The sequence below is a fragment of the Pygocentrus nattereri genome, chromosome 5 (genome assembly GCF_015220715.1).
Source record: "Pygocentrus nattereri isolate fPygNat1 chromosome 5, fPygNat1.pri, whole genome shotgun sequence".
Taxonomy (NCBI): Eukaryota; Metazoa; Chordata; class Actinopteri; order Characiformes; family Serrasalmidae; genus Pygocentrus; species Pygocentrus nattereri.
This window is the reverse complement of record NC_051215.1, coordinates 8,026,423-8,042,000: the sequence shown is the minus strand read 5'-3', so window position 1 is coordinate 8,042,000 and position 15,578 is coordinate 8,026,423. Positions and strand designations below refer to the sequence as shown.

General features: G+C 38.3%; 1 protein-coding gene across 1 annotated transcript in view; it reads right to left on the bottom strand.

Annotated features, from left to right (window-relative positions):
• Positions 1 to 15,578, bottom strand: part of cdh23 (cadherin-related 23) — a 435,604-nt gene that overhangs the window by 387,146 nt on the left and 32,880 nt on the right. The gene's annotated exons all lie outside the window — the stretch shown is intronic.

Below are 15,578 nucleotides of genomic sequence, written 5' to 3'. Positions count from 1 at the left end.
AGAGATTAAACTATCATTCTAATCTAAATCAGTACCATTATATTAATCTAACTTTCCACTTTGGCTTTGTCTTTGTTAGTTTGCTGCTCATTTACACGTCCATAAGTCTCGCAAAAGCACCATCCAACACAGTAAGCCTAAAGCAGGGGTCAGCAACATAACAGCTGTATAGCAACACAGACAACAATCTTGCCTTTCTAGTAGCTAAGGAAATAGAAAAGAGAAAGATTTAAGATGAACATTAATAATTTGGAGATGAAAGGACTTATTTGTGTTTATAATCGCTCCAGCTGGTTTCCTGATATGTTTAATTTGCAGCAAAAAACTGTCAAACACTAAAAAGATGCGAAGCTGAAATCAGCTTCTCATTTGCCAACTTCTTGTTAGTTTCTTCAAGTTCAACCTAAAACTGTGCAACAGTTACATTCTGGTGCCTCAGGCACCATTTAAGGTGGAACGGGAATATTCAAACAAGAAGCTGGAGAATGAGAAACTGACTTCAGCTATGTAAAAAGTTGTATGTTAAGAGACAATTTACACAAAATTTAACAAAACAATTCTACTTCCTGCCAGAGATGCAAAAAAAGTGGTTATAGCTAAGCTAAAGCTCACAGTAGAGCAAAATAAGTCTGCCTTTTAGTTTATATTATATTTTATTTTTTACCCTATACTAATACAATAGCACATACTGGGACATATTTGCAGTAATGTTGGTAAAACATTAACTTAACATTATCTTAACATTTGGGTTGCTGCCCCAAAATGGTCTAAAGGAATCACTTTAAAAGCCACTCAAAACCTATATTTGAAAGAGAGACCTATAAGCGTAGATACATACATAGCAACATAAAGTGCACTAGAGCGTCAACTGCCCTTCAGATCAAACTAAAAAAACTTTAATGAATAAAAAACCCTCATTCTATTGCAGCATGAAGGAAAAAAAGCAGAAAAGACATCTTCAACAGAAAATTATATACTTAAATAGAAGATCACAGTTTTCAGTGTTCGCCTTACAGTCTTGTCAGGAGACTTTCAGTGCTTTCAGTTTTTCAAAGAAATCTGCAGGGATATTTTTCCACACCTCAAAAGTTCAGTCATAGAACCTGGTTGCATCCAAGTAATTCCAAACATATTCAATGATTTCTCTTCTCTCTCTCTCTCTCTCTCTCTCTCTCATATATTCTTTCTCTCCCTTTCTTTCTTGATTTCTCTATCTCTTTCTGTTTCATTCCTCATATTTCTAACTCACTCCTCCTAACTTTCAGATTATTTTCCTCTGCTCTCTCTCAATCTTCCTTCCTTCTTTTCTTCCCTCCAAGAAATGTACAGGGATACTTTTCCACACCTCCACAGTTCAGTCTTAAAAGGTGATTGCATCCGAGTGCCTAGATCCTGAGATGGTCAGTCCATTGGTCAGTCAATCAGCAGTTGTTTTCTTTGTTTTATTTACTTTCTCATGTAACTTGATTGTGTAATCTCCTCAGAAATATCTCCATAAAATGAATAACTTGTATGTAATGGCCATTTAATCACTGTACAAAGAAAGTTAACCTCAATAAATGGTGTTTTTTTATGAAGAGCACTTTACAAAGACGGGTCCTGCTTTTCCTACAAGGTCAGGACATTTTGGTCCTGAACACGTCCGCCTCTTCTCAGTAATTACATCATTAGATCATTTACACAGAAGGTTTATCTCCACATTTATCACTAGGTATAAAATACAGGTGAATCTAATCTTCTAGAATGAGTGTGAGGAAAAAATGTGAACTGTCCTCCTCGGACTTCTCAACACAGTCAATGCTTTGTTCGCTAAAAGCACCTTCAAAGACCGACACAAAGCTTTGGTGCACAGACTATCACCTGAGGCGAGGGGTTTTATATCGACCGCATTAATGATGGATAAGCAATATGATTTATGCATCCAACTGAGTGACGAGCCAGAAGCTTTGGCTACTCACTATGGCTAAAGAGGAAGATTTAGTTCATCAGGGACTTCTGCAGTCAAGACCAATTCCCCCGAGGTCCTGCCAGGCGAGACGTCTGCTTTGCTAATCGTCTCGTGAGGCGTAACTCACTTTAAATGAAAACATGACGGATAAGTAAGCAAGCAAATGAGTAAATAAAGGTGTCTGAAGTGTGTTAACTATATTTGCAGGAGACCCGGTGTGACACACAATTTAATTAAGCGAACTGTAAGGTCGAAATTAATGATGTGTAATCGCGCTGAGTGCAACCTCTGTGTAATCAGGCTAATTACAGCAGTGGGACTGTTTGTTTGCTGCTACTTAGTGCTAATGTTGCCGAGATGGGGAAGCCATGGGGGAGAGACTGGGCAGAGCACTACACTGCAATATTTAAACACTGAAATTTGCTTTTAAAGATGGCACTTTTTCCAAAACCAACTCTAAAATCAATCCTATATATAGATTCGTATACATATATGTATTTAATGTTGGAATAAAAATAAATAAAATGAACAATGTAAGTACTAATCATTCGTATATATTAATGTGTTAGTGTAACCATTTCTAAACTAATACTTCAATCAATACCTACTAAATACTTCATTATGTTATATCAAGTGTTCTAATAATGTAATTTAACAAATCTATTCATTACTTTTTAATGTATTTGCATCTGTTCTAATAATATGTGGTGTTTTTACCAGCACAAATAAACTTACTGTAGAGATACACTCTTAAAAAAGATTCCCTTCAAGGGTTCTTAAGTAAAGAAATTGGTCCTACATAGAACTCTGAACACTCAAAGAACCCTTTGCATAATTAAAGGGTTCTTTGCATCATGAAAGGGTTCTTTAGATTGATGGAGAATGTGTTGTAGATGTTCCATATAGAGCCTTTTTGAAGATGGTTCTATATAGCATCAAAAAGGCTTATTCTACTGTTACGATGTCATGCCTGTAACAATAGACAAACCCTTTTAGTGCTATACAGAACCTTTTTAAAAAAACATTATATTTAGAACCATCTACTGCACATTCTCCATCAATCTGAAGAACCCGTTCATAAGCCGCTTCTCCTTCTGAGTCGCAGGGATGCAGGAGCCTATACCAGCAGATACCCCTTGGACAGGTCACCAGTCCGCAGGGCAGAGTTTAGTATATATATATATTTGGAATGGGTTCATTTTTATTTTTTTGGTCAGTTACACACTTCAAACAAGCTGAGAAGGGGAGGAATAGCATGTGCTTTCTCTGGGACACCATCTTTTCAAACTGCTGCAATGTCTTTGTCCGATGTCAGCATTTGCTACTTTTGCACTCAACAATGTTGCGGGGGAAAGGGACCACAGATACCTGAACTTGTGACAGGTCCAATGTTTAGATGGTTGCACTGCTCAGCAGGCCCCCAGTACTGCTTGTATCAGTTTCATATCAATACTGGGATTCTGGCTGGTGCCGACTGTAACATATATCTAAATCCAACACTGTAAATATTTTGGTTCAGTATTTGGGTACTCAACTATTTCCACTGAGGCATCCACGTTTCCAGGTGTTGTTCAAATTATCGTCATTTGATTAGACTAATTAGTTTACCGTTGTTGCTATAGAATGGAGCTCACTGATGGAATCAGCTGATGGTTGATCAAAGCCGGAACAAATCTCTTAATGACTCTTAATGAATCCAAATAATAATAAATCAAGGAAAAACAATTAACTGTGACATTCTCAAATCACAGAAAGGTTTTCCGCTTATTCTTTCACCTCAGTCTCAGTGCTGGGTTGAGAATAGTTCCCCAGCAAGAAATATCCAGCAAAGAGCTTGGTGCTGAGTAATTGACCCTTGGTGAAGGGTTAGAGCATGACTAACACACATTTTGCATCAACATATAAGCTACAGCCTCTAACAGTTCACCAGCAAAGGAGAGCTAAAAAGAGGGGGTTCTAATAAAGCGGCCAAGACGAGTGTAAATAGCCCAGCAATATTGCTTCATCTAATCAACCACCTAAATAATAAGTAGTCCTTTTTTATTGATGGGCAGGGTGAGTGGGAGGGGCTGATAAATTATACATAGCAACAGATGGGCACCTATATTCTAGGTGTTCCTACTATAATGGCTAATGGGTGTAGATATGTGGAAGGTATTTCTATCGACTAGCAGCTCAATGTACATTATAATATGATGGTTTTATAGATCATAGAGGCATTAAAGGACTTGTTTAGTGAAATGAGGAAGGTTGAGAATATGTTAGTATTAGGGCTGGGTGATATGGCCCAAAAGTGTTATTACAATAAAAATTTTCATCAGTCTGTATTGGTAATTATCACGATAAGCATCAAATTTTTATTTCTTTCAAGTGTAGCCTCTTAAACTACATGGTGGTTCCAAAATGCACTTCATCATATTCTTCATAACTTTCATATTTCATAAGCTACATTCAAAAGGTGGGTGTCATATGAGAGCTGTAACTGTCTTCTTTCCAGTCAAATAGATGGGTGATGTCATATTAAACCCTATATTAAAAGAAGCTGAACTCTATTTTTATCTACTGAAAGTCGACCCATTTCTCCACAAATCTGGGCTTTACACTATAAACAGATGGTGTCTCTTCAGTGATCTGCTATGTAGAAATTATTTTTATGAAATAATACAAATAATACATCTAAGATTTTTGACTTTCAGCAGTAAATGGTAAGCATATATGTTTGGGGGAGCTTTTAGAAAAAAATTTAATTTATTTCATGCAGTTACTGAATAATTTGCTTTATGATTTGGTCATGTAAATTCAGATGGACAAACCAAAATATACCCTGGAGAATAAGAGGTTAAAGGCTGATTCTTGTTCCTGTGCGAAAGTTGAAGAAATGAGACAGTTGTTTTTACCTCATTTTGTCACCTGAATCTTTGACTCTACACAACACTCCTGTCTGGAGTCATACCAATACTGGAACAATTTTAAATTATCAATACCACAATTCCATCAAACTGTCCCTCAGCCTCCTTTAAACATCAGGAGCTCAATTCACTGATGAAATCATGGTGGAAATCGCATTGTCACACTGTGTAATTCTTCTGTTTGGTAAAAAGGCAGTATTCTATCCAGCGTAAGCTGAGATGGCAGAGATATTAGAACCTGCCAATCGCTGACACTTAATCTGACACTTAACTATTTGTTAAATGGTTTATTGGACATGCACAACTTGCGCAGGCTAGGTTGACTGCTGTTACTAGGCGACAGGTGTCAGGAACTACAAGCAGCCAGTGTGTGTGTGATGTCAGGCATGGGGCAGATGACTTGCTAGAACAGCCGCAGATAGAAACTGGATCCACTCTCAGTGTCCAGGGTTGATTCATTATTTAGAGAGTCAACCTGATCCACAGACCATTCCTCACTGAGAAGGAATTTCATCACTGGCATTCTCACAGTGGCTTTCTTCTCGAGTTGACTTTAAAATTCTTTTATTGTCTTTTTTTAAGATCTTAATGGGTAAAACCTTACATTTTCATAATGCTTGATGGAAAATGAATATAAATAAACAATACATTGTAATTTGATGTATGTTCGCTTAGCCATTACTACGTACGTACACTTAGAATCAAGTACCTTCTTTATCTAACCAATAATTCATTAAATTACAATAAGTTTGCTTCTGTTGGGTCTAACAGGTCCATCTAATGGCTAGAGTGTAAAGTGAAGTCTAAAGGAAGCTTGTGTTCTTCTAACTGTACTTTTAACCAAGATATTAATAACTTTTTTAAAACAAAACATGCTTGTTACTTGTTACTTATTCATGTTTTAATTTGTTTGTATTTCTTATTCCAGATAAATGGTATATCATATAACCCAGTATCCATTCTTTTCTGGAGACTTGCTTTCAGTGTTTCAAAGAAATCTGCAGGGATATTTTTCCACCCCAAAGTTCAGTCTTAGAAGTTGGTTGCATTTTCTGCATCCCACCATCCCGGTAACACTTTCAGTGATGTTGAGATCCGGACTCTCAACTGGCCAGTATTTTTCTGAGAATACCAGCAGCTTTTTTTGGATTGATTTGCCAACTTTATTCTTTTTTCTCTGTTTCCTTTTCTCAGTGAGGTTTCTTGACAGTTTCACATCCTTTCAGACTCACAGCGTTGGTGTCTACCAGGTTTGCAGGTGGTTGTTATAAGCCCTGTTTTCTCTGTGGCTTTTAATAATTTTTTGAATACCAGTTTGGAAAACATTTCAACATTTGACTTCCCCTTTCTGATACAAGTGAATTATTTATATCTAATTTCCTAAATATATTTAAATATCTGAAAAATGAGTAACATGTACTTTAAGTTTGTTTGACCGAAAATTAATAAATGAAGGGTGATGTTTACAGTGTTGTATCACACACACATCTTCTAAGCCGCTTTTCCTTCTGGGTCGCGGAGGGTGCTGGATCCTATCCCAGGGGTCATTGGGCGGAAGGCAGGATACACCCTGGACAGGTCGCCAGTCCATCTCAGGGCCAGTGTTGTATCATTTAATCAATTGTTTTAAGGTTTTTTTCCTTTAATCGTTATATGTTTATTTAAAAATGTTCATACATTTGCTCCCATTCATCATCATTTATGTAATTATACAAAGAAGTGAAGTACATTGAGCTGCTTTTTAATGCATGAAAGGTGATATATTAGAATATTATTATTATTATTATTATTATTAGAAAGACCATATCTACAGTTCTTGTAAGAGTAACTGCTCAGCTGCTTGTTTTTGCTCTGTTCTTTTCTTTTTGCTTGGGCAAAAGCAGATTTTGAATATCTGTACTTCAGAAAAACTGCGGTTTAACGTTATTACCCATTTACAATGCCCTAGTCTTTGGCTGCACAAGCTGAAGTTCAAATTAAGTAAGTTCGAATCAAGTTGAGAAAAACACATGAAAATTCAAGCCCCCGCAGATTACGTGGTAGGGAAAAATAATTCCAGATGTTTCAGAAAAATTAAATAACAGGCTGCCTAATACGCAGAGTTTGTTTTGCATGGCAGTCCCTTGTGTGGGTCAGAGCTGCAATCTTGGCAGTGAATTGGCTTCAGCGCAAAAACGGGGGCCAGTGAGGGCGAGAGACAGACAGACAGTGAGGCAGAGAGAGAGAAAGAGAGAGGCAGGGAGAGAGAAAGAGAAAGAAATGGTCACATTTGTTTTCATTTGGCCTGTTGTTGTTTCCTGGGTGTGATAATGAATGGAGCAGCCTGCTTTGCTCCTATAGCCGAAAACACACACCGACCCCCTCGTCTCAACCTGCTGTTGCATCTCATTCTGCGTTCTGTCACCCAAACCAGCTTCATGGGGCATACTGCAACCTTCCAGCAAAACAGCATAAATCATGGCAAATGAAGTTTAAAAAAACAAAAATAATCAAGTCACTCAAAAGCTACCCTTTTCTTAAACCTTACCCGTTCTTAACCCTTGAAGATCAAGAAGGATTACTATTGTTTTGCAACACTACTGCATTGTAATTACATAACCACATATTTAACTTCTTTCTGCAAGACCCTATCTGCCAGTGGATTTGGAATAAACTCAGATATGTTGAATTCATAAAATCAAACAAAATATTCTTCCAAATAATTGTTTTCAGATTTACTAGGACACTGTGGTCTCTGTGTGTGAAATGTGCCAGCGAGCAATGAGGGGTGAAAGGTGCAGGGTTAGAACCCCCTGCTGCGAATTTCAACAATCTACATGTACATCTCTTTCATTTGTCTCCACTAAGATGGCCACGCCAAGTTAAAACAGACAGCACAGCTGCAATTTTCTTGATATAAAAAAGACTTCAACAAAAAAAATCACAAACTTCGCTATCTGGAGTCCAGAAACTAGTCTGGGTGTCAAAATCTACACATGTTTCTCTATCTTTGCAATAACACAGCACAAAAATAAGGTTCAAACATTTCCTGAAACTGTTGAATCGGCCTTTCCATTCCATCTTATCGCAAGATAATAGAGTTGCTCAGATCCAGAGTTATGAGACCTTAGACACTCAGGAAATCACTAAGCCAATGGACACTCAGGAGATCACTAAGCACTGACCCATCACATCGGAAACCTTTCATTCTTCATTCAGCCAACGTGTGAAATGGTGTGCAAAGAGTTTACAGCCACTGAAGTTTCTGCAGCAGTTTTCAAAAGTAGCACCGAAGATAACAGAGAATTTTGATATGAAACCTATGGGTATCATGTTATATGCAAGTGACTTTAAAGGCGAATTTAAGAAGATGTGCAAACATTGAGAAAACGCCCTCAGATACCAGAGGGTTAAATCCAAAGAAAACAAGGAAAATATGCATATTTCAGCTTAGAGACCTTCAAAACAGGGGTAAATTCCATGTTGTGGCAAATAATGAATTTGATTTCCCATTTACATTCTGTACTCATTTACATTCTATATCAGCTTTGAGTCTGCACCTATGCCTTTTTCTATTTTCTTCAAAACCGAGAAATGCCGAAACATGGCCCAAAAATGGCACAACAATAGATTCTCAGCAAATTCAATTTAAAATCTCCTTTGTACAACCATATATACAGCATGGATTAAAGGCTTAGAATCCACACTTTCGACAGAATTTCTCCAGAATGAGCATCAATTAATAAACATATTAAGCACCAAGATTTTGCTAAGGGTTAAGATCCCAGATCTGAAAACATACCTTTATCTGAAGCCTACTCATTAGTTCTGTGTCTCAGTGTGTATAATGTCAGCTCAAACAGATAACAGGCACCACAGGTGGTATCTGTGAGCATGAAAAGTGGCGTAGGAAAGAACAAAGCATCATTTAGGCACCAAAGAGAGCTGAGTGCCTGCGCTGCAAAAGGTAGGATAGCTGATGCTGGCTGGATGACAGATAGAATTAGTCTCAATCACAAAGAAGACTGATCCTTCTGCAGAACCTGCAGAAATGATAGAAAAGCAGGACCCCTCAGCACAGCACTACACCTGCTATGCTTAGAGTAGGCCCCTCTGTACTGATGATGACTTGTTCTTATTGATTTTTTTTCATGGACGGGGTTCATTTTGTGACCAGTCTCAGGCCAATGTGGCCTGAGTACAGTTAGTGATGCACCGCTACACAATTTCTGGCTGAGTACGATAACTGATAATTAGCACATACTTCCACAAGGATATCAGCACTTTCAGAACAAAACCTTGTTTAACAATAACATTTACAGTAATAACATTTGCATTAAGATGTTCTCCTCTAGATTCTTAAAGACAAGAACACACAGTTTGGTAGATGTACCACTCTTACAAAGCAATAAAAGCTATCTAAGTGCTAACGGTGCCTCCTTGTGGAGAATCTTCAGCCTGCTAAACATGAGTGAGTGAGCCCATTCAGTGCTTCAGTTGTAATATCGATTCATAAGTGGTTCTTGTCTTATATCTACATTTTATATTAAGTGAAGATTCTTTAAAAACATATTCACATGATTAACAAAAGTAATGTGGTTCTGGGTTTTGAGTGTGCATCTGTAATAGTGGGCAGAATGGCCAAAAATCCATATCACAGTATAATTAAGGTATATATAATGGTATAGTGCATTTATGCATTTTTTTTTTCCAAATAAAACTTTTTTGGATGCTTAACTAGTCCTGTTTTGTAGATTAGAATTAGAATAGATTAGAAAGGTGTATTATTATGAAATGTCCCTTCAGTTTTAATAAGAATCATATTTAATGAAGTAAATTATTACTTCATTATTATTAAATATTTTTATTGAGCAAAATATTAAGAAGAGAAATGAACAATATATACAACACTGCTTTCTAACCCTAAGGTTAAAGTCTGTGAATGCAAAGCAAACAGCAGCTTCTCTGAGCCTTGCAAAAATGGCATTGAATGTTGTTTTATTTACAAAAGTCATGTATGCCATCTTTGCATCTCTTATACTCAAACTTTCATTGAAGACACTGCTTGAATTTGGTAAATATTACAAGTCAATCATGCATTCACTCAACATCACCTAAAAGCAGCTGGCTGAGTGAGACATGCCAGGCAAAGTGCACAGAAACTGTCCAGTTTGCATGCTAGTAATGGCCAACCCCAAGAGACTGGCTTTTTTCCTTCTACTTTTCTCCCTATAACTCATTAACTCATTACATTCTGATGTCTGTTTCTTCAACAACAAACTGGACTAACCTACCTTAGGCTCACTACATGGGACATTAGGGAATTAGCATGTTTGGCACTGGATGTATGCTGCATTATCTGTGTTTATTTGGGGCATAGAGGTATAATGGTGATGACAAAACTGATACTGCAAGAACAACTAGCATACCAGATAAACTGTCATATTGCCCTCTAAATCTGTATAGAATTTATGTGCCAAGTTATCAGCTGTAATTATTTATTATCCAACATATCCAATTGATCATGCACCCTAGGTACAATACTTAAACCGCAAAACAAGTAAACAGGCTCCATTATATGTTTCCCACATGTATATCAATGGCATGCGATAGCCTACAGTTTTGTGCTCTTTCTGACCTCTTTTTAGTACACTCGCTTACACACACTCAGACACTCTCCTGCAAGCATTGTGACAAACCTCCCCTCCCTGGTCCCTAAAGGACGTCTGTGCCAGGCCTGTCGCATGAGTGGATGTGATGGATTTGATGGTAGCTGGAGCAGACAGTGTGTGCGCCACTGTGCTATGGCTAAACTGAGACTTCAGCAACTCCACTCCACGCTAACTCTCACCAAACAAATAACAGCCAGGACTGCGCTGCCTTTAAGATCAATGACTGCAAGCACAATTCTGCTCTAATAAGGTTGTATATTGTTCACTGTTACACAGCAGAGGCTATTAAACCTTTTTGGACAGAAAAAGACTTTAGGCCCATAAATATGTGTAAATGGCTACACGCTCATTGGTATAGTCCAATGTAAGAGCTGCTTTAGCATCAGAACACTTTTAGCAGCATATTTAGTGCAGGGATCTGACATCAATCCATTTTGGAATGGATATTTTTTCCAAAACAGTGGCCGTTTACTGCTGTAACCATGCTGTAATTGCATGAGATTCTCAGCCGAGCTGTATCCTATCATTATGCATCCTGTTAATTAAGTACTAAAGGAAAATGCATTACCTTTTTCATTGTCTAGTACTATTTTCTATAACATTACAACAGTATGGCACAAGATCCACCCCACAGTGATGTCAATAATAAAGGCGACCTATTTTGCTCATTTTAAATGTTCATAATTTTATTTATTGGGTCCAGTAGAAAAGATTTACATGCTTCAATGCTTCAAAAACATATTATTTTTCTCATACTGTACATCTCTATTCACACCACTACATGTTCCACCCCTGTCTTGCAGCCTGCAGATAGACTCTTGTTAAGCTGTAAACAATGGTGAGGCTATTTTTCCAGATGGCTTTGGTTTTGCCGTATCAGGGGGCAGTCGTGGGCTGGAGGTTAGGGAACCAGCCCTGTGACCGGAAGGTCGCCAGTTCGATCCCCTTGGCTGACAGTCCATGACTGAAGTGCCCTTGAGCAAGGCACCTAACCCCCAATAGCTCCCCGGGTGCCATGGATAGGGCTGCCCACTGCTCTGGGCAAGTGTGCTCACTGCCCCTTAGTGAGGTCTAATTTCACAGTGTGCAAACACAGTGACAAATGGTTGTAAATTCAAATTCAATTCAGTTAGAGCCAGAGTTCGATCTTGAAAGTCAGGTCAGCGGCTTCTTGACATGGTTACAAAACTGAACAAACTCTTCTCGGCCTCCAGTAGTCATTGTGTGAGGGTGTGCCAAACTTGCATGTAGGTGGGCAATAAGGATTATGTCACCTTGTAACAAAGGAAAAGGGCTGGAATTCCAACAAGGCATGTCAGTCAGCTGAGAAAAGTGGTTTCTGAGGGAGAGAGTTACTCTCTCCGGTATGCACTTTGAGCTTTGTAACTTTACAGACCATTTACATACACAAAAACTATACAACATGCTGAGGGAAAGGGAAAAAAACCAGAAAAGCATAATAGGCCCCTATAAATTAATTATTTTCACACAGCAAACCTTTAAAGGCACAATTAACTTTTCACACTCAATATCTTTTATATGCTGTACCTTCACTGGTGACGTTCGAGCTTTGCATTATTCAAACTTGCAGGCCTTAAACAGTATTTTGCATGCATTCACACTTGCTGTTCAAGTCACTTTAAACTGGATGTAAAGGCCTCAGTATAAAAGGCAAACAGCTAGAAGTATCACAGAAACATTCTGCTTTGTTCCAAGTTGCATCATTTTTGCACAGCTGCAGGAATGTATGCATGAGGGGCGGATTTCTACTGCTTCTCTCAGGCAGCATGGCACTAAAACCAATTACAAAACATATTTTCTCATGATGTAAATAAGATGATACTGTCTTTTTCAGTAACATATCGCCTAATGTTCACTCTTAAGCCTTTCCGGTAATTTCCCAGAAATTGGGAAATTCCTAGAATGCCGTTTACACCTGGTCAGTCCGAGTGAGGATTATATCTGGATGAGGCCAATCCACATAAGAAAGTATAAACACACACGAGGTATTCAAAACAGATACAAATCCGATTGGTCAAAGCACTTCAGGAGGTGGTCTGACACACTTTTAAGGTACATGTTAAAGCAAACATACCCGTCTCATCAAGACACATTCAACAACCAAAACCCCTCCCAGTACAACCAAAACTCCTCCCTGTGCAGTGCATTAATGGACATGTGATTGTGTCTGTGAGCAAAATAATCACGGAGTACACACATAGTTGGGGGTCAGATGAAACAGAATGCTTAATAGCAATATGGACAAACACTACTGTGCGACCCAAGCTGCAGATAAAGAGGCTGAATGGACAAATTGGGAATTGGTTACGGTGTAATGAGGAGATTTGCATATTCCATTTCACATAGCAACTGGTCTGCAGTGCGACTAATTGGAGATACATTTGACTACCAAGTGTAAATGCATGTGGCTAAAATCATATCAGGATACTACTCAGATACTAGTCACATGAAATGACCAGGTGTATAACACTTAACCCCTTCGTGTTAAATTAACAATAAATTCCTGCATGAAAGTCCATATCACTGCTGTCATAAGAAAACATTGTAGTCCCATTTTTGTCATTTTTTAGTTTTTGATATCATTTGAAAATGCCTGTTGTCCTTTATATTGTGTGTACATTTCATGAAGAATGAACAGCACAAAATGATCAAGTTCCACTGACTTACTTTTCCTGTAAAGTTACCAATTTAGAGATACAAGATTTTCCTCTGGCAACAGCAATATGTGAAAGGTGTGTAGTGTACGATTTGAAGCATATGATGCCCTAAATGTAACTAAAGCCGTGAGGTTGCTGAACTTTACCCTCCTCTGCTATCCGTGTAGACTGGCAGGGTGGCCTACACAGCCTATGTAGTCTGTTAATGAAGTAATGCTCTTCTTTATTTGAGGGTAGTAGGGGAAGATTTCAACCACGATCCCTTGTAAAGATGACAGTCAGAAACAAGGGGTAGGGGTAAAAATAAGAAATGGGATTGGGCCTAAATGTCTATGTAATTGAATGGTTACGATACAAAATCAGTGATTCAGAGTGGTTTGATGCCAAATGCTTCATTCTACAGAAACCATCTGGAATTGTTCACAGCAGTGAAGATAGGAACCAGACGTCTAATGCCTCTGACAGTTCCCTCACAGGAAACTATTACCTGAAATGGTCAGAGATGCGCTGCCTGATGTCCGAGACATTGTTTCTCGATAGTGTTGAGTGTTGAGAATATGTCAGCCTAAAACGTGTTTTTTTCAAAACCATTCATGGCAGAGATTTTTTTTTCAGATTTACTTATTTATCTTTACCAACGTTACATATAAAAACTCAGACAACATGTGTGGGTTCACCACTTATATATAGACGTTCCAACCCGAGGGTTCCATCAAAACCACTGTAAAGAAACCTGAGTCAATAAGTTCCTCTGTAATGAAAGATTTTACTTCTCTACAATTTCTCAATCATATCATTATACAGAAATAAAAACAAAACAGTTTTGCCTATTTTGAGACCCAAAACTCAAATGGAAGCATCTGAGCTTCATAACACTGGCCACCTGACACCTGAAAATTAAGGGGACACCTCTTTCTTGGTCATTTCATCTGCTGTGCTTTCACACATCCAACAATTTTTTATCATGATTATTGCATTTTGTGTGAGAGCCAGAAACAGTGTAATTTGGATCACTGAGGTAGTAAATGTGTTGGAGGGAGTCTAGCCCAGCTTCTATGCTTCTGTGCTCTCTCACTCTTATTAAGACATCAACAATGATAATTACTACATTCGTTCCAAACTTGGCAGTGCTTTATTTTGATTTGCATCTCGTTCAGCTGAGCACTAATCTGATTTTAATTGCTAATTGTTGATGTTGTGACGGATCTGCGTTGTATTCTATATTCTGAGTGAGTGAATGTGTGATGAATTATAATTTTACACCTAACATGCAATCTGCTATGCACACAGAGAAAACATTCTTTAAGGAGTCCACGGTTTACAGTCGTCTTATATTTAAATCCACATACAGGATTTGTGTGGGTTTATGTAACACAAACAGCCATAATTCCCTTTTACATAACCTGCCTGTCTTCATCTCTTATTTTAAAATAGGCAGTTTTTTTTTGTTTGTTTGTTTGTTTTTGTGTGTGACTGATCTATGTAAACTAGTCCTGTTCTGATTGGATGGCATATATTACTCAAAAAGCTATCCAGGCTCAAACACTCCTTCTACCTTCAATATGAATGGGTGGGGTCAAATGGCTGTAGGTGCACATATGTAATACCAACCAACACAATCACATCACAAAAACAATTTATTAATTTATTGATTGATTTTGTTGCAGCTTAATTTCCATATATGGAGCACATGGACTGGAAATAGTGATGCATACATAATACATCGAAAAAATTCATTTAAAAAAAGGGAAGATTATTCAGTTTTCCAAGATATGGGTTCTTTAAGTAGCCAGTTAAGCCTGAAGCAATTATAGACTGAAACCCAAGAGAACAGTAGCACCTCTAACTCTTTCCTTTGCCCTCAGGCACATGTGCCCCTCTCCCATACTGTCACAGTCTCTTTCTCTCTCCACCTCCCTCCCTCGCTCCCTCTCTCTGTCAAAGCCACTATTCATCAGATCATCATTGTTCCCCTTTGTCTCCTCTCTCTATCTCCTGTCCAGTACTTTCACTCTCCCGCCTCCATCCATGCCACTCTTCCTCGGCTGTTCATCAGCCCTGTCTGTTCCTGGTCTTCTTCCTTCCTTCTCGAAGTACATTCTCACTCTCTGTGAGCAGCAGTGACAGCCGAGATGAAGCGCAGGCCGAGAATCAAAGCTTCAGTAGACATCAGTTAACCACAAAGACACTTCCTGCTGACCAGATCTGTGGTTTGCCTGACAAAGCATGTTCAAGTCAGAGATGCTTCTTGACTTTCAGTTTCATGAACCTTAACAAATGCAACTGCAGGTAAGGTGTTTTATGACAGTGGTTTACATTTTTCTCTGTTAACCCAGGTTTAGATCCTCTAGCCACAATATTGTCACTTCCCAAGAAGAACAAGTATCTCCAA